Genomic DNA, 25,293 nt, shown 5'->3' on the forward strand with positions numbered 1-25,293 from the left:
GCAGTTTTTTTTTTTTTTTCATTACCACGTTTCACAGTAAAGTTTAAGCTGTGGCCTGATGGAGGGGTGAAGAAGAAGAGAAATGCATGGAGAAGTGATGTCAGTGATGCAGGTGGCAGGGAGGCCAGATGGCAGCAGCAGCAGCGCTCTGCCTCGCTGATTAGTGGCGAGCAGACAAAGAGCGGCCATGTTTCACTTGTTCATCACTTAAGTGCAGAGCCCAAGGTGGAGGCAGGGAGATTTCCCCGGGGGAAATGTGCCTCCAAAAGATAAGGCCGAGGCCCGGATTGCTCTCCGGGGGTGGCGAGGTACGACGAGGCAGCCGGGAGATCCAAACCTCTGAAGAAAAACAAAATGAAAGAGGAAAGAAAAGGCTCTGTGGTGTGGAACGCAGACAGCGGCGAGCAGCTCCAAGTTAAACTGTTAAACTTCAGGGAAAAGTTCAGTTTCCTTTTCCCATTAACTCCAACTCTGGGGAGACAAAAGTCTGCTTGAAGTTTTCTTGCAGGAACTTGTTCACTTAGTTGGGAGAGCCTCGGGAGGCCGGAGGGATCATTGGGAGAACAATGACTGTAATACGCCGCGCTCGACCTCTGACCTCGGCTGCAGACTGACGCTCGCGGCTCTGTAATTAGAATCATCCGCTGCTGCTGAGGATTATTATCACTGCTCAGCTGCATTCAACGCAGCGCCCAGCTGAACTCAACGTGTTTACGTGTTTGCTGACCGCCGTCAACGGAGGGTTGAATAACGGAGATGTGATTGTGGAGAAAATGAGAGCGACCAAAGGTTTTGATTGCTGAGTGACATGTCTCTCTCCCTGATGAGTGTCCCATTGTCAAGAATCACCTGAGAAACATGGAGCAAAACAGAAAGACATTTCAGTGTCTGGTGAGAGATGAAAGCAGGTGATTGTGTCAACAAAATGACACTTAAACAAACATACACACACGCGCACACACACGCGTCTACCATCGCGAGGACCCTTATTAACACACTGCATTCCCGGGCCTCCAACACCTCGATTCACTTCCACACTTTACATTTAATTATGTTTATTTATTCTATTTATATTGTTCTGTTGTACTTTATGTCTGCACATTGTTTTGTATCTTTGCACTTCATGTTCATTTGTTCATTATTTAGGACTCAGGAAACACAATTGTGTTCCTCTATGTACTGCCGTGCCCTGAATATAGATGGATCTCTCTTATCTTATCCCCAACCTTTACCCTACTCTTAACCTTATTCTAGACTTGAAGTCAAGTATTAACCTCAACACAGTCCTTTAACGTAATAAGGGACAGCCAAAATGTCCACACAATCCATAAATGTCCTCACTACTTTGGTTTAAAAGGGATGGTCCTCACAAAGTTAGCGAACTCGCTCGCTTGAAAAGGTCTTTAATTTGTTAGACATGTCATTTTTTATCTAAATAGAAGTCTGCTCAGTTTAATTCTGATCTGATGCAAACCACTTGAAGTCAAATGTAAGTGGTAATAAATCAGAATTATCTGAAGACACATTTTGTGTGAAACATCGCTTTAATTTTGGGAGAATAGGCTTCTGTAGAAAATCACAATGTGCTAATTCCGTTTTAATTTTAGCTGTATTGTCAGGTAATTATTCAAAACATTATCATTTTGCAGCTATTATTCAGAATATCTGAGACCCATCCGTGGCGTTAAACAGTGTTTAGCAGCTGCTAAAAGCTGCTAATGGCTGTCTGTAGCAAAGGTTAAAGCTAAAAGGACGAACATTAAAGTTAGTAAGGCAGAGCGTAGCAGGAGGCTCCTCACAGCTCGGGCTGCTCCTGCTTCTCCATCTGACTCTGCAGACACACTGCTCTGCCGGGAGCTCAGTGATGCTCTTTTAACGCATACACACCCTTAAAAAAACCAAAAAGAAACTTGTAGATTGCACGCAAGACCTCTATTACTCAAACTCGGCCAACCACAAAATGAACAAAGTCAGCCGTCGTGCAGCAGCAGGCGGAGACGTCAGGCGAGATCGCAGCCGAAATTGAAATTAATGGCTTTTCTAATTGGAGCACATGTTTGTCAAAATTGACGGAGTGCCGCCGACACGAGCCACATCCGCTCACCTGCCCCGCCAGCTCGCTCGGCGTTCTCTGATTGGCCGACAGCCGCGGTCGCGATGGATGATGTGCATGATTACGAGAGCTGGGGGTTGTTTGATACGTCTTACTGGGCAGCAAGGCGGCGCCGATCAGCTGGGGGGAGGCGAGTAGGGGTGGGGTACACTCGTTCACATGAAACATACAGAAAATAATGTTGAAATGTGGTAAAAACATATGTAATCAGCTCCTCTGATATTTTAATGAGACTTTTTTAATCATGCCACGTAGACGGGGAATTCTAAACATTTGTAAAAAATATTCCTCTCATGCTACGTGGATGTAAAACAGCTTAATTATTGAGAGAATTATTGATTTATACTAGTTGAGCTGCAAAAACTAAAAAGCTGTAAACTAGGACATCTCAAAAAATGATCAAAGGAAATGAGCACCTGAGCTTGAAAATGTCTAAATACTTTACTAAATAAGTAGAGTTTTCTCTTTAATATGTTTGAAAATGATGAGGTATTGAGTGGAGATTGATTTTAGCCCGAGGCTGCAACATCCCAGAATGTGATAATAGATGTGAAACCCTCTGAAGGTGCGGAGTCTGTTAAAGCTGCTAAAAGCTAACGGTGTAAACTGAACACGCTGCTCTTTGATATCACTGGGTTTGGGTGTTTTATTTAGAAGTTAAGTTGTTGGGGGATTTTCTACTTTTTCTCCTAAACTTCTAAAGAGTCGATTGCTCCTCTGCACTAATTTGACAGATTTAAGATCATTAAATAATGTTAACATATCTCCAGTATGATTATTTAGTTTCTTCTGCCCTTTATGGATGTGTTATGATATTTCTACAACGAATATCAATAAAAATCTAAATTAAACCTGAAACTAAAGGTGAAACTCAGACGTGTGAGTGCTGTAAACGGCGGGTGGAAAGCTCATGTTCTAATAAGATCTAAAGCTCGTGGTGGTTAACCCAACTGGATCCAGTTTCCATTCAACAGCAGCTAAATGTCATTATAAAACTCTTTTGAAAACCATAAAGTAAATATCATATCCCCCTCAGCAGGAGCAATCAGATACCCCAGAGTGGGTTTCCATCCATTCAGCTTGGGTCTGCTCTTTATCCGATTACAAACAGGAAGTGGCCGGCTGAGTGCTCACTGCAGGGCTGCGAGAAGAAAGCATCCGTCACCGGCCGCCATTAGCCACAGACCCGCTCGTCAGATTTCCTCCTTTTAGTGCAATTAGACACACTTTGGTTCCAAGTCCACGCGGCTCTGATGTGCAGTTACAGAGGTCAGGATGTTGCCTTCAGGCACTTTTGATTTCCTGCCAATCGGAGCGCGAGTAACAATCTCAAAGGCAAGCGTCTCACGGGAGGATCAGAGAATTTCGGTGGTCACAGAATAGCCGGGACTCTGTTAACGACGGCATCCCACAATGCTCTGCTTGACTTCTGCTTCTGCTGTCACTGACAGAGAAGAGACAAGGGGGGGGGGGGGGGGTAATCATCTAAGAGGGCAGTGTATGTTCAAATCTCTTGTCCAAACTACTGTTAAAGACAGTGTGGTCTAGACCTACTCTGTCTGTAAAGTGTTATGAATTGGTACTATAAATAAAATTGAATTGAAAATTGAATTAAAAGCCTGCGTATTTCAGTTTGGAGGGGGGGGGTATCTTATGGAATGGACTGAACAGTGACATCAAACAGAGCCGTGATATCATTCAGTTCAAAAACAGATTAAAGAAAATAGAGATGTTCCGATACCATTTTTTACCTTCCGATACCGATTCCGATACTTGTGCCGTGGGTATCGGCCGATACCGAGTACCCATACCAGTGTGTTTAAAAAAAAAAAAAAAAAAAAAAAGATCATGCTGCACGTGCATGATATTATTATCATTGTGGTAAGGCCTGGCTCAGGTTTAACACTTTTTAAAACATGAATTAATACAGCAAATGGAAGCCATTTATTTTTAAATAGAACAGTATAAAGATGTAAAACATGAACGTTGGACCTGGGGATTTTCCACTTTACTAGCATCCCCTCAATTGCTTCGGCAATTACTGTGCCAGGATGTGACCCTCGGGACTCGGGGGCGTGCAGCACCCCACTTCGAGGGGTAACGTTGACTCTCTGTCCACCCAGTGGGACGTTAAACTTAGCAAAGACACGGGGCACACGTCGGAGCGCCAAATGTCCGTGGTAAAGCTGTCTGCATGCACGTCTTTGCCCAAGCCTACACGAAACGTGGTCCCTAACTGTCTCGTATAATTTGGGTAGCGCAGTTTCGGAGATATATTTACAACCTGGCAAACCGTACCTTGGCTTCAAATGCTCCATTAAGCGGCGAAATCCCACATTTTCGACAACAGACAGGGGTTGATAATCCAGTACAATAAACTCCCAAACTTTGTTGGTTAACGTTGTTGCTTTTTGGCTGTTTTTGGGGAATTTATCTTGTCGCTGGAAGGCAGTTTCCAGAGTTTGCTGCTGCACTTTGTCCTTTTTTCCCCCCGTAGCTTTCGTAAATTCGTTGTGCTCTTTAGCGTGACGCGTTTTCAAATGTTTAATTAAGTTGCTGCTGTTGAAGTTTGCAACACTTGTGCCACCGCTTGAAATTGCTTCTTTGCATATGTTGCATGTTGCCGTCTTACCGGTGGGAACATCCACAGTAAAGTACTGCCAAACTGCCGACATGATGCGCTAACGCTAGCTTGTTTTAAGGAGGCGTTAGGTGATCAATTCTTCTTCGCCCCTCTAAAACAGCAGCGCAACTATTTTAAGAGTGGCGAAGAAGAACTGTGTCCGAGCTAACGGAGCTAACCAGTAAATAGATTCCTATTTTTAATAGTTTATGTGGTATCGGATCGGTGCCTGTACTTCAGTACTCGCCGATACCGATGCCAGCCTTTGCGGCAGTGTCGGAGGCATTTCCGACACTGGTATCGGAATCGGAACATCTCTAAAAGAAAACAAACAAACGAAATGTAGAATTGTAATGCAAAGGTATTGTAGTGTTGTTGTAAGTTAGACCTGAACAGTTATAGAATAGAGTAGAAAGCCTTTATTGTCATTATACACAAGTACACAGCACCTGTGCAATGACATTGAAGTAATCCCTTGACACAAAAATATAAGATAAGAATATGAAATATCAAAAGTATCAAAAGTCAAAAATTTAACAAAATGTACAATGTAGGTAGCACAGAGAAAAAAAGAGGGGGGGGGGGGGGCAGGTGCAGTCCGGAGAGCAACTGTATGCATATATAAAATGGCTTGAATACACATTGTGTGTGAGTAGATAAGTATAAAACAAATAGATAGATATTGCACTGTAATGAAATGGTTAGGTACTAAATAATAAATAAATAAATATATATATTGCACAGTCATGAAATGGAAATATTTGCATATCTACTTACTTTTGTAGTAATGTGACTTTGTACAATAGGGTCTGGAGCAAACAAGCTATTTGCTTCCGCCTGCCCCTTCTCCAACTAACCCTTGAATATACTAATTGGATTGATATTAATTTATCAATTAAGCCTTCTCGACGATTCTCAGTTGGCTCCATCTTCTGCGATCTGAGCATTCGGTGCTTTTATCACTCTAATTTGCATCTTTTTGTGTTTTTACACTGTTGGTTGTTTTAAAATCACTTTGGACCCTGGAGGAACTTCACATTGGCATTCCCAATTTACATGACCTAAATACCAAACAATTAGCTAAATGATTAACAAACATAATTGTTAATTGCCGCCCTAATTGCTGCCAGATTGGTTACACTGGTGCATTGGCAGTGGTACATTGTATTTTAAATCCTGTTCTTTTTTAAAAGCAGTAATACAAAAGATGTGAATCCAATAAACAGAAAATAAAGCTCTCTGCGTCCAACTCCACACCTCTTCAACACAGCGCTTTTCTCTCTCCCTCCCACTCTCTCTGCCTCTCTCGTCCGTGTTCACTTAGCCTCCCATGTAACTGACAGGCTGCAGTCATGGAGGTGAACAGCACGGCAGCCATTTTAATACCATCAACTCCCACGTTCTGCCAATTAGAGCTTCTGGCAGCATCTGATGATGGAGCTATTAAAAGAGATGTTCGGGGTCTATCTGACAGATGGATCCATGCCTCCTCTGTCTTAATAAAACCCTCCCACCGCTCCGCCCACAGCTGACACGTCTCACCTCCACATATAGCACCAGCACCTTGAAATGCAGCGAGGTGGGAGGACAAATTACACCTGAACACTGTAAATATTTTACGCATGTACACGGAGACGCTGGATGGAAATCGCTGGGACAGAAGACGATGGTCATTAAGAGCAAACATCCATTACACCAGAACTATTTACTGAGTGTAAAACTAATGCAAGCTGCAAGAAAAGTCTGAATCGTAAGAGATCCAGATGGAAAGTGACAACGATGGTCGGATGCGGAGGATGTGGTGGGAGGTGACAGGAGAAAGTGGTGTGATGATGGGGAGCCTGGAAGGTATCATCACAGTTGGTGATGGGATGTTAGAGGAGGTGATAGGAGATGCACGGGCAGGTTCATTCACCGTTTTGTCGATTTTAAAGTCATGTTATAACTATTTGCCATCCGTCTTCTGATTTCCAGCCGCAGCCTGTCCCTCCCCCCCCGTACTAACGTTACTCGGTACGAAACATTAGCCCACAATGCCTTGTGTTTCTCACTCTCGTAACTTCTTGTTACGTGACATGGGACATGATAGGAGAGAGATTAGCTAACTTAGATTAGGCAACGTTTGAGAGGAAAACCCAGACAACACCCAAAAACAAGTTCACGTCAATATTAACATCCTCAAGTTGAAGTAATAATAATAATAATAGTGAAGACAAAATTCAATATTCAATCTACAGGACATCTCTCTCCATTCCCGTTCCCATTGCTAAACCTTTGTCCTGATTGACAGGTCGGTGTGTAGCCCCCCCTCCCCCCCTCCCCCCCATAACATCCCCTGCTTTGTTGTCTGTTTTGAAATAAATGACCTTAGCATCAGGCTGTATTGAAGAAGACTTTAAAATTTAGCGATTGAGGTTATAAACTCGTTGGCGTGCCCACACAACGCTCTATTGTTTCAGTTTAAATGAAGGTTTTGCTTTGTTTTGTCTGGGTTGAACTTGGCCAAGGAGAGATAAGGTGGGGGATTTGATGGGGGGGGGGGGGGGTGAGGACAGGAGAGGGTCTTGGGATATGGTATGAGAGAAGAGCTGGGTGGAGATGAATGTAAGTGGCACCAGATGGAGGCAGGGAGGTGCTGTGAACTGAGATGAGCAAATAAGAAGTTGCAATTTCCAATTAATGGTGAGAAATCCCAACTATAATGTCCCATTGGAAATTTAATGTGTTTTTTTTAAATACCCCCAAAAATAGCAAAACTAAAAGATTGTTTGCCAGTTTTACCTACACTTTGGTTTTAGTTTTCAGTTTTCATAAAAAAAAAAAAAAAAAAAATCCAAATCAAAACCTTTTATGAGCCAAATTCAAGTAAAAGAATCAATCAACGCTGCCTTTGTGTCCCTGGAACTTGTCCACAAGTGACTACTGTTTCTCAGAAAATAAACACAAGAAGGCTCACGAATTTAGAAAAATGATTTGCAAAAAGCTTTTGTAATCATTTTAAGGCCCAGCTGCAAGGTCCTGGAGGGATCGGCCATTTAACAAGGCATCCTTGAGCAGAAAAGCAATTTAGCAAGTCAGAAAAGCTGAAACTAAGGTGAGTTTGTTCTGGGGAGATCGCCGTGTGCCTGGATGTTTGCACAGCCATACGGTCTGGGAACCTGCTTCTGCTTAAAGGTCAAATCCATCTTATTAATTCTGGAGGATAAAAACAGTAAGTCAGTCAATTTTTGACTCTACTTCTCGAACTGCAGCCTGTCAGCGAGCTGAGTAAAACCTCCGAGTTCACTGCTGAGGATACAAACAGAAAAACGTCGTCTTATTTCTGTGTTTCAATTTAATGAAGCTTCTGTTTTTGCTTTTTATACGAATATGATAACATAGTATTTAAAAAAGCTACAGTTACCTTTAACATCTGATTTCACAACTTCTGCTGTAACGTCACAGAATTTGAGTTGGTCTTAGTTTGGGGGAAAAAGTCCCAAGTCCTAAATCCCGCCCCCTAGAGACGGCAGTATTCAATACACCCAACAAATGGGTGATGATTCCTAAAGACTTAACCCTCATGTTGTCCTCAGGTCAAATTGACCCGTTTTCCCATATCAATGTTCTTTTTAATTCCCCAAAATAACATGATTGATTCCACACAACGCTCTTTGGCAAGTACACATCTCTACTTTCATTAATTTTGGGGCGTCTTATTTAATTTTATAACATTTAAAAAAACAGATTGAAGTGTTGTTGAAATAGTATTGAGTAAAAGTTGACATATTCCAGTCTGTGATTATCCATCAACATCCATTCCTTTAACTTTAGTCTCAATAATTCCTAATTTCTGCTTTTCTAACTCAAAAATTAGGCACAATTTCCCATAAATGAGGTTTACTGACCACAAATTCCAAAAATAACTGTACAACTAAAGTTAATAGGTTGGTGGTACGTAGTGTTGAAAACGTCAAACATTGAAAAAAAGCATCAACAAAAATGTTGACTTTCACAAGGGTTAATAAAAAGTGGAGCTAAAATGTGAAGTCCTGATGGAAGATGTAATGAGATTATTCAAATCACGATGGGAAAGTCTGGTATCACCAAATGGCATATTAATAACATGCCAAAGCCATTTTACATGTTATTGCTATGCTTTTGTTGCTTTTCACACTATTTCACGCCATTTATTCTCTAGCGACTCATATTTTGACGTAGTATAAAGAGCATTGAAGTCTGCATTGGGAGGATGTTGGGGTGGATGGAGGGGTCAAACAAACACAGGACTACCCCCAGGAAACCTCTGTTTGTGTCCTTTGAAAAAACCAAAAGTCAACTCTGACTTATTTACGCTAACAACTGAACTTCTGATGCAACTTAAAAATAAGCCGTGATCTTTGCCTAAACCCAACCAAGCACCATTATTTGAATTCACGTTTATTTCTTTAATACATGTCCTTATGAAATGAGTTGTGAATGAGCATGGGTCAATGATCATAGTCAGGAATCTATACTTACTCAGTGCATATTAGGGAAAGCTACCCATTAGATAAAAAAAAGATTGTGTGTGATATTTTGTTCTGAAAGTGGCATAAATGTGGCATAAATGTGCTGGAGACCATGACTTTATATGTAAAAGAGGAAACCTAATGGCTTCACTGCGATCAGAAGACTTCCTTCTCTGGGGAGTATGAGTGGGCTTAATACACATTAAAAACCTCTTTAGGACTTAGATATTTCATGACAATCTGGTCAGTGTAATAAATGTACAGATCAAGTACTCTGCTAACTCTGCTAGCTGATAACAAAAACTGGGGTTAAGTTCTTCTAAAAAGATGTATGTTGGAGAGAAGACAGAAATCTCTTAACCTGAAGCACCAGATGTTTTGTTAACACAGTTTCCAATGACGGCTTCTCACATGGTTTTTCTGTTTGAAAAAGGCCAGTCACTTTACATAAAAATACCTTGCAGGTAAATCAGTCTATCACAAAAGTTTACACGTCAAAAGAGGAAACCTAACGGGTTCACTGAGATCAGAAGACTTCCTTCTCTGGGGAGTATGAGTGGGCTTAATACATATCAAAAAGATCTCCAAGACTTTGATATTCCATGGCAATCTGGCCACACTTCCTGCTAGCATGAGGAATAATCTCCGTCTTTCCGAGACGCAGCTCTCTTTACATTTGATGACACACTAGTTGCCATCCTGCCGTGTTGTTACCAAGGTACCCATTATACATTTCAGCTTTTCTTTTCAATCACACCGCTTTCATCCATCCCGTAGTAACCTTCAGCGGCAGACAGTTCTGCTGGGAGACAATAAGCTCTCTGTTCTTTTGATTCTGTGGCTCTGTCTGAGCAGACGAAGCCTTTAATCAGCCTGGTCCAACGCCTAGACTACACATGTCCTCCATTTTCACCACTTTTCATCCCCCTTGCCTTTGAAATGCAGAACTTCACTAATGGCTTTCGCTTGTCACAGGATCAATACATTTCCCTGTACATCCCGAGAGAATGACATGCTATTAATTTGTTGGGCCGGATAGATCGTGACAGCACTGTGTCTAACTTTTTTTTTAAAAGCATCGCTGCACGTGTGGCTGTGATGTGTTGTACAGGCACAGGATGGCAGAGCTTGAACTTTGAACCGTCCGTCGGAGTCCTAGAAAGGACCCTCTCCTCCCTGATGTAATCCATAAGCTCACAGCGTTAAGTGCAGTAGGATTAGTAGCACAGAGGCGACGTTTTGAGACCAGATAAAGCCTGGACCATATGGGTGTTCACTGCAGCTTTCTAGGCCAGAAAGCTGCAAGAGAGGAAACATGGGCAGATGATTCTGTGTCACGTTCATCCTTCATCAACAAAAACAGACAGATTTGTGACCAACCAATTTTCTGTTTGTCATTTAAGGAAGAAGAAAACATGCAATGAAACATGTCGTCGTAATTCAGTTTACAACTCTTAATGATTTTTTGTTTCAGAGAAACTTAAATGATGACTTGTGCTTTCTTGGCTAAATTGTTCCAGTCAGAACGCAGCCTATGGAACAACCTCCCCATGCAGTGGGTGCCCCCACCCTGTGGAACAACCCCCCCATGCAGTGGGCGCCCCCCCGGTTATGGAACAACCTCTGCATACAGTGGGCGCCCCCACCCTGTGGAACAACCTCCCCATGCAGTGGGTGCCCCCCATCCTATGGAACAACCCCCCCGTGCAGTGGGCGCCCCCACCCTGTGGAACAACCTCCCCCTGCAGTGGGTGACCCCTCCCTTATGGAAAAACCTCCTCATGCAGTGGGTGCCCCCACCCTATGGAACAACCTCTGCATGCAGTGGGCGCCCCCACCCTGTGGAACAACCCCCCCATGCAGTGGGTGACCCCTCCCTATGGAACAACCTCTGCATGCAGTGGGCGCCCCCACCCTGTGGAACAACCCCCCCGTGCAGTGGGTGCTCCCACCCTAGGGAACAACCTCCTCATGCAGTGGGTGCCTCCACCCTATGGAACAACCTCTACATGCAGTGGGTGCCCCCACCCCCTATGGAACAACCCCCCCCCATGCATATTAAAGCTGCACAGACCTTACAAACGGTTAAATCGCTGCTTAAGACGCAGCTTTTTGTAGCTTTTAACCCTCGTTAACCTGGATTCTGATGTTTTAAAGTGTTGTTGTTTGTCTCCCTGTGATTCACTTTGGTTGGAGTCATTTTTACACTTGTTATTTAGGTATATGACATCGACCCTGTTCAGCACTTTGGTCAACTGTTGTTTTTAAATATGCTACAGAAATAACATTGACGTTGACATTGACAACACTTCCATCTGTCACTAAATGTTGGCCCAAGGTGCTATCTCTACAGCTGATGTCTCCAACACTGGGCACCTCACACCAAAACCATCTAGACTGAGAAATAGCACCACATGTAAGAGGGAAATATGTATTTTTTGCTTTGGGGTGAACTGTCCCTTTAAGGTGAAAATACAGACACAGCTTGCTTGTCTCTTAGATAATAACTCTATCACCACAAAGTGCTTAAAATACAAATGAGGGCCCTCAGAAGGCCAGATTAGTTAGATTAGTAGAAAAACAACAACACTGCTCTGATTTCACAGATATACTGTGTGTATCTGACCTTTGATTCCTCCTGTGTTTAAAATAACGTGGATCCCATTAGACCGACCTGTTGCAAGTCCATTTAACTTGAAGTGCAGTCTCTGCAGCTTTCCATCTTCTGTTTCGTACCGTTTGTTTGGCTCACCCCATTGACTCGCTGTTCTTCACACCAACCCCTCTCATCACAGTTCTGAATATTTTTCACATTAGTCGTGGGTGGCTGATAAAGTTGCATTGTTTAATGAGAAGTTTTCCTCGGCGGTGTCAGGTTGGTCTGTTTACCAGATCTCAGCTTGTGGGAGGCTGGCATCTGTTTCTCTCTGACTGGAAAGAGTGTCGGCTTGTTTAAAAAAAAGAAGAAAAAAAAACAATGGGGTGGAAATATTTACTATCTATAGATGAATTAAAAAAAAAAAAAAAAAAAAAAACACCGATGTGGTGAAAGACAAAAACAAAACAATACAACAAAGCTTAATTGAAGACCTGTATGCGGAGGGGAAATAGGGAGAAAGCGAAAATACATGCAGGAGCCAAAAGTGAAGGCGTTTTTTAAAGGTTGGGTTGGTGTTTTTCTCTGTCAATCTTTCATTTCAAATCGTTGAGAAACACAGCGAGCTGCTGAACTTTTGGGTCGGACGATACGACACAATGACCTCAGATGAAGTTCAAATTAGAGGGGGGGGCCTGTGTGCTTGTCTTCAGTAAACATGGACTCCTGTCTTCAGAGAAGGTTCAACTCGGCAGGCTTTCCCACTGATTAAGTGTGTTGATAAAAAGGCTTTTTGATTGCATAATTGGCTTGAAAATACTCTGAATTGAGAATTCTGTGCCAAATCCATTAGATTACAGGGTTTAATTACCTTGAATGCTGTCCTTAGATGTACATATTTATTTGCCTTTTCAGGAACTTCAACTGTGATATATAGAGTTTCCAGTAAAAAAAAAAAGTTTTGGGATGTTGACATGAAGACTGGGTCCAGATCTTTAATCTGCCCACACCACCGAGTTAACAGATTCATCAGGCATCTTGACATGAAACAGATGTTTCTCGGTTATAAAACCATTAAAGTGCATATTTTACAAAAATGCATTACTTTTTCTGGAATATGGGGTGTTATTTTGTGTCTCTGGTGCTTCTATATGCATACAAACTTGGAAAAACCCATCCATGCGGTTTTGAGTGAGATCCGGTTTCTGAATGTCCTCTGTCTTCAGTCTCCGGGTGAGCTGTCCAACATCTGCACGGCTTTCTACGTCACTAGAGACGAGGTGGCTAACCGTAGCATGCTAGCTCGTTCTCAATGGCAAAACACTGCTCCAACACACACTAGTTGACCATAATCTCCAAAAGAACTACTTCCTGTCCCTGTTCTGCACGTATTCCACAAGTGTACAAAAACCTATTCTTGAAAAAACAAACAACAACAATGCGTTGCAAATGTCGAAAAAAGGGTAAGAAGGGGTTGATCTTTTTGACCCGGGAGGACAACAAAAGGGTTAAACAACAACTTTGCAGATTTTCACATTTCTCCACAATTCAAATAAACAGCCCTGCGTCTACCTGGGAGTGATTTCTTTTTTGTTGTTGTTGTTGTTGTTAGCTCTCAGATTCAAGCTAATCTTCACAAAGCAGTCTGATGATAACCAAACAAAGATCAAGCTCCTCTGTGCTGTACTGAATATGTACTATGTTGAGAATATTTAAGGTTTAATGATTTCAACATAAGTCCCTTCTTGCGTTTAGCAAAATGTTTACTTGTTTTTAAAAGCTGAATTTCTTTTTGAAATTGTATCTGACTGTGGCTCTTGTTAGCATGTTGGCGTCCTGTGATAAACAGACTAATATTCCCACTAAGAAATAAGAAATCATGTGTATCTGAGAGTCGTTTCTTCTCCCACTCAGTCACACAGTCCCAGCAGTTGACTGACACAAGGCCCCCCCCCCCCACCAGCTCTGTCTTTTGTGGACATTGATTTCTATTAGTTTCTATCCAAGCCTCCTGTCTAGTTAGTAAAGCCTGTAGTATCTTTTCCATCAGCAAACCAACAGACTGCTGATGTCCCGAAGCAATCCACAGACTCAGGATCTTATTTTTTGATGGATCTGTATCGGCTGTATGAAGATGGATCAATTTCTGATCCTCTGTTTATTGTAACCTAATCCACTGCGGCCACACCGGCTGTCAGAAACGTTCTGTCGATGAGCAAAGTGACATCCACGCTGACTGCAGGAAGACAGTTTGGGCTAAAAGATATAGTTTAGCGTCTGTTTTTAGGGACAAACCTCAGAAGAAGCTCCCTTCTAAAGTGCCTCTGTCGTAATAAACTGTTAAAGGTCAGCTGTGTTGCAGGTTATACAAGAGGTCATTCACTTATCTATCTAAAATGTCAGTTTAGCTCTCTGTATCCTCCATCATAGCTCCTCGGAAATTCCTTCTCAATCCTAGCTCCTCGGGGCAGGAACAAGAGCTTTGAGACGCCCCCCCCCCCCCCACGAAGGCGGACTAGAAAGACTTCCAGTTCAAGTGAGGAGCGAGGAGATATCAAATAAGAGATTTGGGATTTAGCCTTGGTGTCACAGGAAGCTTACCTCAAACAGAGATCCCGCCCACAACATGGGCCGGCCAATCAAATCACTTTCTTATCACTGCACCTGCAATGGAAAGCAAACTCATTAACCCTGATGTTGTCCTTGGGTCCAATTAACCCGTTTTCAGTTAATTTTTTTTTCTCACAAAAAATGGGCCGTCGAAATACTGTCAGCACTGAAAATGTCAACACTCAAAATATCAAAAAAAGGACCCACATCATTGAAAAAGTGACAAAATTGTGGGTAAAAAAGCGATAATAATGGACTAAAAACAAGTGACGGGAAGACAACACAAGGGTTTTAAGACAGAGCTAACAACACACAGGCACGCGCGCGCGCGCACACACACACACACACACACACACACACACACACACACACACACACACACACCACACACACACACACACACACACACACACACACACACACACAGCATCTCCTTCCAGGCAGCGTGGCAATGGTCATGGTTTGGGTTAACTGCCTTGAAGGCGACGTTGGAGGCAAAAACACCATCAAGCCACACACACACACACACGCACACACACACGCACACACACTCTTCCTCCAGCTGATTGTTTGTGGATTCAGATATAGAGAAATGCAGCCGACTGTCTCTTTGCTTCTCCTTCCTCTCCCTCTTCTTCATCTTCTTCCTCTTGTCCTGTGATGAATGGTTCTGCTGGTTAGTGTAAGCACTATCTCAGAAAGCTCTGACCCAGATATTTTAATTGCTTATTCTCACTTTTGGTGAGTCTCTATGATAAATAGCAGTTGTTTTTCCTGCCGAAGGGACTATTTTTGAGCCCCGCACATCACAGCAGGCTGCTGAGTGAGTGTGTGCGTGTGTTTGTGTGTGTGTGTGTGTGTGTGTGTGTTTGCACATTCAAGTAGGAAACATTCTGCTCTGTAATGAGGAAGCTGTTTTGTGCTTGATTTTTAAGGATGTTTTCCCTCCCTCGTCGGTACAGTCCTCATGTATTCTTTACACTTCACGAATGTTTCGAAAACCCTGGAAAGCAAACAAGTGAATGTGGAGGTGGAAGTGGCACAAGGCAATCGTCTCCTCACACTAGACCGTCTGCGGAAACAGCATGAGAGCATCTGACTGATGAGAGACAGTTACACTGAAGACAATAAGTGGAAAATGTGCTTCTTAATATTGTTATTTTTTGGTGCTTTCATCCCGCTGACCTTTATCTAACCAGGAGGCTCAAAATGTCTTTATTTAGGGCTAAAATGGCAGCCCAATTTATGCTGGACACACACACACACACACACACACACACACGCAAGGGATAAAGAAGATAGAGGTAAAAAGTCTAAAAAGGAAGGCTTTATAATTGGCACATCATTTCTCGAAAACACATCTTACAAAGAATTGAACATGCCCATTTCAGGCTCTAAAACGCTAATGACTTTAGGTTTAAAATCCTTCAGAGTGACTAATGTCTGTAATTTCAGGGCTTCTGCGGATCGTTGGGAGCAGATGGAGCTGCCCACATGAAGGTTTCTCTTCCTGAGCTTCGTACGAACTCTCGGTACACACAGTCCTGAGAGCAACAGGCTGCAGTTTGACTTTGACGACGCGAGATAATATGGAGACGAATGGCACACTGTCATATAAAAACAGTGATGGCTGTAATCAAAGCTGGTGAGAAACCTATGACATTCAGATGCAGAACACATGCTTTTTGTAATATATATGTGTATATATATATATATATATATATATATATATATATATATATATACAGTATATATATATATATGTATATATACAGCAGAAAGAAAGCAGCCGTTTGTGACCTTTTTTTGCACGATTCTGCACAGCTCATCTCTCTTTAGCCTCTTTATTTGAGTTCTTTAGAACTCAAATAAATTAAGTTTTGGTTTGCATTTGATGTTTCTAAGTACGTAAGTAAAGTTACAGGTAAATTGGTTAATTTTGCAACACCGTAAATTTGGCAACACCCGTTGTAACCGATGGTGACAGCAAGTGCATATTTTATCATACAAGTCCCAGAATTCTGTTCAAAACACGGTGAATATCTCTTACTAAAAATATGCCGATCATTATCAATTTGGTTTGAGACTTCGTGATTTTCACTTTTAAAAACTAAACTCAGATTTAGATTTAGTCTCGGCAGGGGCTCATTTTGTCTTTTGGCTAAGTTTCTTCTGAAATTAATGTTAATTAGCCCCAGCTGTTAAAAATCTGTCAGTGACAGCTGTTGTCTCGACTGGCGAAGGCGACAGTCAGCTCTGGCTCAGAAGCTCGCTACCTGAATTTTTACATTTCTCTTTGCTAATAAAAAAATGAGTGAGAAAAGAAGTTAATGGATTCCTCAAACTGGGACGTGGAGCTCAAAGCTTCACTGTGTAACTTTGTGATATTAATGAACATCAGTCCCATTCAGGCCATTGCCAAATGAGTTGCTACAAAGCTAATTAAGACTATCAGCTCCACACAGTTCTCTCTGTTTCTCAGTATGTTCAGAAGATTGGGACGTCCGGTGAAGATAATTTCCTCTTCTGAAGAGTCCATGTTTTTTTTAATCCTCCGTGTTGTCCTCCTTGGCTACTAGCAACTGGTGCGTGGAGGAGGGGTGGAGGGTGCGCGATCACAGAAGGCTTGCATCATGTGGACCCCGCCGACAGTGTTGTTGTCATTACGTTAATTCCTCACAAGGGGAGACAGACGCTACGCACTGTAGCTTTAAGAAAATGTCAACTTGGATCCAGATGGATAATTGACCCAACTTAACACTTCACTTTCATCAAATTGCATTTTGAAACATTTTGCACCACAGATGTCTGAGGCTGCGTTCTCATCGCCAAAAGGGGATCCGGCAATTTGCCGCAGGATGCTGTGGGGGTGTGGGAGTGTCACTGAAACGTGTCATTTTCAGAAAAATGTGCATTCTTTAAACATACTACAGCACAGATGTCTAAACACATGGTCCAAAATTACACAGTACATCTGTTTCTTGTACCATGTAAACAAATACTAACATTTAAAAAAAAAAAATACAGCTCAATAACCAACATGCTATTAATACCCTTGAGTGTATAAGTGTGTGGACACAGAATAAAACACAACGATAACACGGGCCAGTGGAAACACCATCATGCTCAAAGTGTATATTAAAAGCTAAGGGTGAGTGTGGGTGTAACTCTGATGCATGGTGTGATTTAGGAGGACAAATGGCGTCTGTTTCTATTTACTTAGATCTGACCAATGGGCAGGCTGCATTTCATCTTTGTTGTGCTTCACCGTAAACTGCTCTCATATGCATTCAGATCCAAGGAGCACTTAGAGCGTCCATCAAAGGATCTGCATTTGACAGATAACTGTAATTCCCTCCACTCTAGACTCTAGACTCTGTTTACTAACCTCACATGAAAGTAGCTTTGCCCTGTGCATTGTGGGAGTTTTGCATCCTCTCTACTTTAGACTACTTAGGGACACAGAATTGCAGTGTAATGTGTTTCTCTATACAAAAACAGTTTGTGCAGGCAGCCGTTGGTGTCACTGAGAGAGGAGTGGAGCGCTTGTCACAAATAATGAACCTCCTGTCAGTGTGTGTGTGCTTGTTAAATAAATAAATAAAAATATATAGTAGCAAAAAGTTCACAGTGACCAAAAGGAAAAGGGTTTCATCCTCTGGGGTGAATGCATGCCTTCAGTACACTGTGGGAAATTGAATGTACAATATACAGTAACTTACTGTAAACAATTGTCAGCAAGTTACTGTGAATTATTTTTACAGTAAAGGTACCATACTTCCATTTACAGTATTTTACGTATTCATTGTAAAATACAAAACAATTAAACACAACATAAGAAGATAGTGAAAATAGAGTAGTTTACTATTTACAGCACTATAACGGCTATATTTTATATTATATTTTTTTTTTTACAGTAATGCTTTGATTACTGTGATTTCAACTGTAATACTTAGACTACTTTGATTTCTACTGTAATACTTAGAGTACTGTGATTTCAACTGTAACACTTAGATCAATGTGATTTCAACTGTAATTCTTAGACTACTGTGATTTTGTCATGTCGACAAGGTTGTAATGTAAATTTACAGCATTCTATTGTAAAATCATATACAGTTGTGTTACTGTGAAATGCACAGGAAATAGCTTTTTTTTTAAATAATTGGTTAGATACTAACCTGTAGCGTCTGTATGGAACTTCCTTTTACAGTATTTTATGTATTCACTGTAAAATACATAACAATTGAACACTGATTTAAGTTGTATTTACAGTATTGCTTGTTCAGTTAAGCACTGTTTTTATGTATTGTATATGGCAATGCAGTACTATTAACCGTGTGTAACAGTTGAATACTGTAAATTCAGTTTCTTACTGTACAATTTAAATACTGTATCACTGAGTTAATATTAGAAGCATTAATAGAATTACTCATATTCTAAAATATTTCAATTAACTGCAGACAACAAGAAAATTGTTAAGTTATTTATTTAACCCTCATGTTGTCCTCGGGTCAAATTTGACCCAATTTAAATGTTTTCATCACAAAAAAAGGGGACTTTCAAATAAGCTGAAAATGTCAACATTACAAATATCAAACAACTGTGAAAAAAACATTAAAAAAAGGACCCACTACCTTGAAAAAGTGACAGAAAAGTCAGAAAATGCGAGAACCTGACGGGAAGACAACACAAGGATTAAGATTTGGTGAACAGGAACAGCACTTTACAGCAATCTACTGTAAAAATCATATACATCGGTGTTACTGTGAAATCTAAATGAAATAAGTTTAGATTTCACAGCCGTTATTTACAGCGTAGGAAAGACTGAAAATCCTCCTGAGGCTATAACCAGAGAGCAGCTTTAAAGGAAATCTGGACAATGGTTCAAGATCATCATCGTGATCTACAAAACAAGAGCAATTTGGACTTGATCGTTGCTGGAGGAAAGGTCTGAGGTTTAAAACCCCCCCTCTAGGGGACTGCGAATATCTTTCTATCTCTATCCAAATTTCCTATCTGAACCGAGCCGGCGGTAGGCTTAACCTTTTTCTAAGATCTGTTCATGTTGTTGTACGATGGGTCACAGTTCAAAAGCAAGAGTGCAGAGCGGAGGTCGTCATCAAAGGGACACTTCACTCTCCCTGAGTGGTAATCGGATCATCACAGCCTTTGCTGCTTTATTTTTTTATTTTTTAAGAAGTCCTCTCTTTTGGCAGACTCACCGGCATGGGCACTGAAAACAAAAACACCGGAGAAACTCTGCCAAGAACCTCCGAGGCTCGAGGCAACATCCAACCAGCAGAGGAAAAGCAGCGAGTGTAGAAAAAAACGCAGGATGGGGGATGGAAAAATTCATCCGTCTACCGAGCAGAAAGATGTAACATCAACTGAACCGATGCTCCAGCTTAACGTATCATATCCAAGAAGGACACCTCCAGGCTGGATAAACGGATCAGGTGGGCCGGCTCTGTGGACTCACTGGTGACGGTTCAGAGAGGAGGACACTGGACAAACTGCTGACCCCCCCTGCACACCGTCATCAGCACCCAGAGGAGCCTGTTCAGTGGAAGGGTGCAACGTCCCAAGTCTCGGACCAGCAGACTCAAGGACTCCTTTGTCCCTCATGCCATCAGACTCTACAAGTCCTCACTTGGGGGGAGGAAGAAATAGGGCAGACAGGACAATACATACATACATACATATTATACATACATACATACATATCTACATACATACATACATACATACATACATACATACATACATACATACATATATACATACATACATACATATCTACATACATACATATCTAATACATACATACATACATACATACATACATACATACATACATACATATCTACATACATACAATCTACATACATACATACATACATACATACATACATACATACATACATATCTACATACATACATATCTACATACCATACATACATACATACATACATACATACATACATACATATACATACATACATACAACTACATACATACATACATACATATCTACATACTACATACATACATACATAATACATACTACATACATACATACATACATACATACATACATATATACATACACTATATACATTACATACATACCTATATACACACCCGGACTTGCACTGACACTTTGACTATAATATTTATGGTTAATGTTATTTTTGTTTTCTCTATACTGTCTTTGACTGTCTTTCTTGCAAAAACGCATGCTGGAATTTCAATTTCCTTGCGGGAGTCATCCCAAATTGATTAATAAAGACAAGTCTGAGTCTAACCCTTCGGATGAGAACTCTGTCCATCAGCAGATAGGATTTATTTGACTGTACTCATTTTGTGTGTCTGAATTATCATCTTACAGAGATTGACTTAGAGCAGGGGCATTTTTTTTTGGAAGTGTGAGACTACGTTTTCATAAACGGACATTTCATCCTCTCATTCTTTCAAAAATAACATTGTGCTCAACTGTCAGTTTTCAGAGAAGTGTTCTGTTACATGTACCTGGATATATACAGTATATATATATACATTATATATATATATATATATATATATATATATATATATATATTACATATATATTATATATATATATATATACATATATATATATATATATATAATATATATACACTACGGTCAAAAGTTTGGGTTCACTTACAAATTTCCATTTCACTCCATTATAGACAGGATAGCAGCTGATCTGAGTGGGGGGGTGATCTTTAATGCAATATCTACATTGCCCATTATCAGCGACCATTCATTCAATCATCCAAAGGCACATCCTGTTTACTAATCTGATATCATTTAAAAAAACTAACTAAGAAAACATTGGACAACCCTTATGCAATTATGTAAGCACATAATGTAATCTGAAAACTGCTGCCCTGGTTAAAAAAACCAGGCAACTGATCTCAGCTGGGATTCTGTCTATAATGGAGGGCAATGGAAATTTCTAAGTGACCCCAAACTTTTGACCGGTAGTATATATATATATATATGGCTTTCAATGCCGTCAAGAGCACGCCAAACCTGTAGGTGACAGTGTAACGAGAAGCTCTAGACCACGTCAGCCAATCAGAATCCCAAAAAATAACGACAGCAACGAATCACTTCCTCTCTCTTCTCTTCCTCGGCTGCCTACACCTCCGTTTGTCTCAGTTTACGTGCAAACGAAGATTTCCAAGATCTCCACTTTGGCGGGACTCGTTTTTGTGTAAACAAAGGGCCACAACGAAGGGAAATGTCTCCGTTTGTCAAAATACCCGTGTGCGTGGAAACAGGGCCTGAATGTGGCCGGGTTGGGTCAGTGGGTGGAGCAGGTGCACATTCACATAGAGGTTTATGCCTCGAAGCAGAGGTCCAGGGTTAGGGTCCGACCTGTGATGATTTCCTGCATGTCTTCCCCCTCTCCCCCCCCCCCCCCCCCCCCTTTCTCACCTAGCTGTCCTGTCCAGTAAAGGAGGAAAAATCCCAAAAATAATCTTTAACCCTTGTGTTGTCTTCCCGTCAAAATTGAAAATCGACACTTTTGTTAGCGCTTTATATCGATGTTTTTAAGTCTTCTTACGTTTTTGTCCCATTTTTCAACACTTTTGATGCTTTTTAAAAAAAAATGTTGTCACTTTTTTGACGTTTTCAAAACTACGTAACAACACTAACTTATGTTGTTAATTAATTGTAGTTTTACAGTTTTTTTTGGAATTTGTGGTCAATAAACCTCATTTATAGGAAATTAAACCTAATCTTTGAGTTGGAAAAGCAGAAATTAGGAATTATTGAGACTAAAATTAAAGGAATGGATGTTGATGATAATCACAGACTGGAACATGTCAACTTTTACTCAACACTATTTCAAAAACACTTTTTTCAAATGCTATAAAATTGAATAAGACACCCAAAAATTAATGAAAGTAGAGATTTGTACTTGCCAAAGAGTGTTGTGTGGAATCAATCATGTTATTTTGGGCAATTAAAAAGAACATTGATATAGGAAAATGGGGCAATTTGACCCGAAGACAACATGAGGGTTAAAAAATGTAAAAACACAGGGCCTGGGAGATGAGCTGGAGCTGTGATGATCCTTGGGAGTAAAATAGGTTAATGCAGAACCAAGACAACAGCACCGGGATTAAAGAACCACAACAAATGTATGAAGATTAAAGCAGAAGCATCTCAGTCATGCTGACGCAGAAATCCCACCGCCGCCTTCAAAGCAGCCTCACATTGTCGGCTATAAAAAGATTTACAGTCGTTTGCAAATTTTGGACAAATTTACATTCAGGGCACCAACTTTATTCCAACAGTCCACAGCTGGTAATCGCCCTGCTATCAAGTGATTTGAATGTGTCATTGAAAGTCAGACTTCCACTGTCTGGGTCAATCAGGGTTAATCCCTTCTTTTTGCTTCTTTTCCTCAGGAGAGTTTGCCCTTCCATAAAGGGAAATGTCCCGACTGTACAAAGAAAACCACACATGAAGAAGAAGTGGCTCTTTGGAGGTCATGGGGACAGGGTTCAGCTTTTAAGTTGTATTAGGTTTAGATATATTAAGAAAGATTTAGAGTTTAAAGCCCAGTTACAAAGAGCGGTGTCGGGCGCCCGGGTAGCTCACCTGGTGAGGCGCTCCTCCACGCAGAGGCCGCGGGTTTGGCTCCAGCCCACAACCCCTTGCTGCATGTCGTTCCCCCTCTCTCTCCCCTTTCCTGTCTTCAGCTGTCCTATTAAAAGGCGTAAAATAGGCAAAAAATCATAGTTCATTAATGTTTAGACTCATACACATTTTGATACAGAATTTTCAAAGACTGCGTGTAAAAAAATACAATACTTACATAGTCAAGTGTTAATAAAAGATTCAAAACTATCAAAAAAGAAACAAAAAAAGACATGTATACACAGATAGGGAGTTATCTTTTCAACATGGCATACATATGATGTGTATATGCATGAATGTATTCATTTATGTGTCCATGCATGAATGTGTATATATATATGTGTATGCATGAATGTATGTCTATATGTGTGTATGCATGAATGTGTATATATATATATATATATGTGTATGCATGAATGTATGTATATATGTGTGTATGCATGAATGTATTTATTTATGTGTCCATGCATGAATGTATTTATGTGTCCATGCATGAATGTATTTATTTATGTGTCCATGCATGAATGTAATATATATATATATATATATATATTATATATATATATATATATATATATGTGTATGCATGAATGTATATATATATGTGTGTATGCATGAATGTATGTATTTATGTGTCCATGCATGTATATATATATATATATCTATGTGTGTGTGTGTGTGTGCATGAATGTATGTGTATACATTTTTATTTTAATGTTTTACATGTTGAAATAAACTACTACTACTAATGTAACATACATCATCCAGGGGTTGATGGGTGGGGGTGAATACTAGAGGGGATACTAGACCTTAACGAGGCCGACTGCAGGCAGGAAGGAGCTGTTTTATGTGGTGTGAGGTTTTGCTCCTGATGGACCGCAGCCTCCTGCCAGAGGGGGGATTGCTCAGAAAGTCATCAAAGATCTGGCTGGAACCTGCTAACACTAATCTGAACCTCCTGTGATTTTCCTGTTAGTTAGCCTGGCTCTGAGCAGGACCGACTTCCTCCGGAGCGAACAGAGTGCAGGGTGAGAATAGAAGCAGTAAAGCAGCTGAAGCATTGTTAGCAGCATCACATGGCTCCGTGGAAACATGAACTACAAAAAAAAAAGGAGCAGAAAGAACCTCGTATCAGAGGAAACGCTTGATCGAGTACATGGAAAGATCACAGTAGAGTGAGCGTGTGATGGGCTCACATTTCAAATATACCAATCAGATCCAAGTCATTAAGACCAAACCTGACTGAAGCCAACTCATTTTACCAAATTTGAGACCGGAGCCCAACCGAAGCAACAATTTTTACTTTATTTCGTCCGTTACTTTCAAGCTAATGCAATGCACTTGCCACATTTTTCTTACTGGGAATTAGTAATCGACTTGAAATTAATGACATGCATTGAGAGAGAAAGAGATCCTTTTCTCAAGTAGATTACATTTGGAAATAACAAAATTCAAAAGATTAAAGCAACAAGAAGACGGGAAAACAACTCAAAGCCTAGTACTTTGTTGGAAATGCACAACCTGGTCAGAGTAGATATTAATTCATCATCTCACAAAATGATTAAATATTGGGTGAAAGGCAAGGCAACTTTATTTGAATAGCACACACTGTAAATAACGGCTGTGAAATCTACAGTAATTTCCTTTAGATTTCACAGTGTTACAGTTGAAAGCACAGTAGTGACCAGCCGGACCCACATCCAGATGTTGGTTCTGGGAACTCCCCATTGGCTGCGCTCAATCCGAGGGGCGGGATAAACGGTTGTCTTTCAGAGTCCCTCCGCACGCAATAGGATAGCGCTAACTGTAAACTCTGAACACATCTTATTTTTTTAAGAATGACTTCAGAGCTTAACTCCAAGTCTTCCAGAGTTGCGAACAAAGCCGATTCCAAGGTCAATCTTCTTTGGTTTCAAGTAGCAGAGAATTCCAGTGGAACCGTTGCAACTGAATATGTTAGGCCCGCCCACCAACTCCATACACGATGTAATTGGCCTGACCAGAATTTTTCCAGCTCTTGAGCCAACGAAGAGTTGCTAGACTGACCCTGGCTGTGATTTGCTGCCACTAGGGTGCTTCTAGATTCCTTGGCTATGAAAACGTTGCACAAACAGCTGAGAATCAAAACCATCTCTGCAGCTCTGCGCAGCTTTAAGCCCCTTTAATCTCACAGTGTTGGCT

At 40.9% G+C, this 25,293-nt stretch overlaps 2 long non-coding RNA genes across 2 annotated transcripts; one reads left to right on the forward strand and one right to left on the reverse strand.

The window, feature by feature from the left end:
- Window positions 1-2,885: 2,885 nt before the first annotated feature.
- Window positions 2,886-24,911, forward strand: LOC116696431 (uncharacterized). Its single transcript, XR_004333724.1, has 3 exons — window positions 2,886-2,895; window positions 13,117-13,127; window positions 24,791-24,911. It is a non-coding gene; the product is annotated as an uncharacterized LOC116696431 (long non-coding RNA).
- Window positions 15,169-24,017, reverse strand: LOC116696429 (uncharacterized). The gene is made up of 3 exons (XR_004333722.1): window positions 23,937-24,017; window positions 19,064-19,066; window positions 15,169-15,181 (listed from the first exon to the last, which is right to left on the reverse strand). It is a non-coding gene; the product is annotated as an uncharacterized LOC116696429 (long non-coding RNA).
- Window positions 24,912-25,293: the final 382 nt, after the last annotated feature.

This window comes from Etheostoma spectabile, chromosome 10 (genome assembly GCF_008692095.1).
Source record: "Etheostoma spectabile isolate EspeVRDwgs_2016 chromosome 10, UIUC_Espe_1.0, whole genome shotgun sequence".
NCBI classification, from domain to species: domain Eukaryota; kingdom Metazoa; phylum Chordata; class Actinopteri; order Perciformes; family Percidae; genus Etheostoma; species Etheostoma spectabile.